At 53.2% G+C, this 3,188-nt stretch overlaps 1 protein-coding gene across 1 annotated transcript in view; it reads left to right on the top strand.

Moving 5' to 3' along the window:
• Positions 1–2,477: 2,477 nt before the first annotated feature.
• RBM25 (RNA binding motif protein 25) overlaps positions 2,478–3,188 on the top strand; it is a 49,465-nt gene continuing 48,754 nt past the window's right edge. Inside the window, exon 1 of the mRNA XM_006779398.2 lies at positions 2,478–2,698. The gene's annotated coding sequence lies outside the window, so the exon portion shown is untranslated. The remainder of the gene's footprint in view (positions 2,699–3,188) is intronic.

Genomic DNA, 3,188 nt, shown 5'->3' with positions numbered 1-3,188 from the left:
ATCGATGAGAGAGTAGCATCGATCAGCTGCCTCCTGCACATCTCCCACTGGGGATGGGCCTGCACCCCAGGTACATGCCCTTGACCGGAATCGAACCTGGGACCCCTCAGTCCGCAGGCCGACGCTCTATCCACTGAGCCACACCGGTTTTGGCGGGCCTAATTCCTTTTTTTAAAAAAATATATTGTATTGATTTTTTACAGAGAAGAAGGGCGAGGGTTAGGTAGAAACATCGATGAGAGAGTAGCATCGATCAGCTGCCTCCTGCACATCTCCCACTGGGGATGGGCCTGCACCCCAGGTACATGCCCTTGACCGGAATCGAACCTGGGACCCCTCAGTCCGCAGGCCGACGCTCTATCCACTGAGCCACACCGGTTTTGGCGGGCCTAATTCCTTTTTTTAAAAAAATATATTGTATTGATTTTTTACAGAGAAGAAGGGCGAGGGTTAGGTAGAAACATCGATGAGAGAGTAGCATCGATCAGCTGCCTCCTGCACATCTCCCACTGGGGATGGGCCTGCACCCCAGGTACATGCCCTTGACCGGAATCGAACCTGGGACCCCTCAGTCCGCAGGCCGACGCTCTATCCACTGAGCCACACCGGTTTTGGCGGGCCTAATTCCTTTTTTTAAAAAAATATATTGTATTGATTTTTTACAGAGAAGAAGGGCGAGGGTTAGGTAGAAACATCGATGAGAGAGTAGCATCGATCAGCTGCCTCCTGCACATCTCCCACTGGGGATGGGCCTGCACCCCAGGTACATGCCCTTGACCGGAATCGAACCTGGGACCCCTCAGTCCGCAGGCCGACGCTCTATCCACTGAGCCACACCGGTTTTGGCGGGCCTAATTCCTTTTTTTAAAAAAATATATTGTATTGATTTTTTACAGAGAAGAAGGGCGAGGGTTAGGTAGAAACATCGATGAGAGAGTAGCATCGATCAGCTGCCTCCTGCACATCTCCCACTGGGGATGGGCCTGCACCCCAGGTACATGCCCTTGACCGGAATCGAACCTGGGACCCCTCAGTCCGCAGGCCGACGCTCTATCCACTGAGCCACACCGGTTTTGGCGGGCCTAATTCCTTTTTTTAAAAAAATATATTGTATTGATTTTTTACAGAGAAGAAGGGCGAGGGTTAGGTAGAAACATCGATGAGAGAGTAGCATCGATCAGCTGCCTCCTGCACATCTCCCACTGGGGATGGGCCTGCACCCCAGGTACATGCCCTTGACCGGAATCGAACCTGGGACCCCTCAGTCCGCAGGCCGACGCTCTATCCACTGAGCCAAACCGGTTTTGGCGGGCCTAATTCCTTTTATTCGATAATTATTTATTGAGCACCTGCTGCATACAGGCTTTGTTCTAGGTCCTGAGAATACAGCAACGAACAGCGTTTCTGCACCTTTAAGTTTACATTCTAGTGGGGTAGGGCAGGCAGACCACAGAATGAGAAAAAATACATAGGACAGTAGATGGTGATTCGTTCTCTAAAGTCAAATTAAATAGGAAACAACGCAAGTAGGAACTGTTTAGATACGTTTCCATTTTACATACAGTGATCAAAACTTGTCTTTGGCTCCGCGTCGTTAGCAGGGCCTCCAGGACAGAAATAAAACCTCACTCCCCCAAAAAACCAACAACAAAAACATCTTATTCCCATTTACCAAGCGCCTACCACTCAGGCCACCACAGTCCTTTATGGAGACAGTAACTTCATATTGAATCAATTATGAGCTTTCTGAGAAGCAAGCGGTTGGGAAACGAAGGCCTGTCAATAGCTATTGACCGGTAAGCCCATCCAGGGAATAATCTAATCATGCGTGATCCGCTTATTCTCCTTAATCTAGTTAGCGAAGTTTTTTTTTTGTTTTGTTTTTTGTTTTACGATGGAGAATGAAAGCCATGGGAAATGTTTTTACAGGTCGGTTGAGATATTTCCAACATCTAGTTACCTCACCGGCCCTCCCAGTGAGCATAAGCATTTATGTGAGGTGTGTGTGCACTTAAAACAAATAAACAAAAGAACCCCACCGGGGCCAGTTCTCCGGGTACCCAGAGTCGTTGAGTTCGACCGGGTGGGGTGGGGGTGGAACAGGGCATAGAGGCGAGAAATGGTGTTGGAATAAAAAGCCATCGTTTTCTAGGGAAAGAGCAGCCCCTGGGGCGTAAGGTGCTGTGTGAGGGCCCACTGGTCGGCCCATCGAACCTCAAACAAGGATCTAATCCTCGACACAAACTATAATAAGTGAGAAATCCTCTAACGTCGTTCGCGCAGGGTCCAGCGGGAACCTTGACCTCAAGATGGCGTCCCTCAGTGACAAGACTCAATCGGCTCCAATCAAACATGGCCGGGTGGGTCGTAATTTACAGCTCGAGCCTTTCTAGGCGTCCCTTCTCTATGGTCGTTCGTCGGGGCGTGGTGACTGAGCGCCGACAGTGAGGGCTCTCTATACGCGTTCTTCTCTATGGTGCTTCTCTCCACGGTTTCTGCCGCAGTGCACGCCGGGCAAAAGGAAGACCTCCAAGAAGCTCCCCGCGCAGCGCGGCAGTGTTTTCGCTGCGGCCTTTGCGAGTGGTCGCCTCGGACCCGGTCTCCCGGTGAGCGACGCGCAGAAACCTCGAACCGGTGGGGTCTCCCATAACCAGGAGCCCAGAGGGCCACGGAGACAGTCCCCTTGTCTCGGCGGCGGGTGAGTTCACGCCTCTGAACGCGTGTGGAAACCGGGTACCTCGGCTGGGGCGGGGGGAGGAAGGAAGGAAAAGCCGGGAGGCTCCGAAAGGGCCCGGGGTGGGACGAGGGTAAAGAGGGGGGCCGGGTGGGGGAGGGGAGGGGCGCGAGGCCTGGGTTTCCTCACTTCTCTAAGGCCTCGGAAACCAGTGGGCCGAGCAGGAGCCCGCGGAGGCCGGACCCGCTTACCGCCAGAGCCTTTCTCCTCGCATTGTCGCCCACTTTTCCTTTTCCTTTCACGGATGGCCACCGGGAATCCCGTCGGCACCTCCTGGGATCCACGTTTGCCACAAAACGATTGGTCCGCCCCTGGGGAGCCCTTCGCAGAGGCCCCCTTCGGAGCCTTACGGTACAATTTCCGGGCCTAGGACTCCCTTGGCCTAGGCTCGGCCGAGAAGCCAGCCAGCATCCACCCTTTTTAGAGAGGTGCCGGCTACCAACGGATCTCTTTC

The sequence above is a fragment of the Myotis davidii genome, unplaced genomic scaffold, assembly GCF_000327345.1.
Source record: "Myotis davidii unplaced genomic scaffold, ASM32734v1 scaffold17, whole genome shotgun sequence".
In the NCBI taxonomy this organism is placed as follows: Eukaryota; Metazoa; Chordata; class Mammalia; order Chiroptera; family Vespertilionidae; genus Myotis; species Myotis davidii.
Note: the sequence above shows the minus strand (reverse complement) of the source record. Positions and strands in the feature narration are given on the sequence as shown.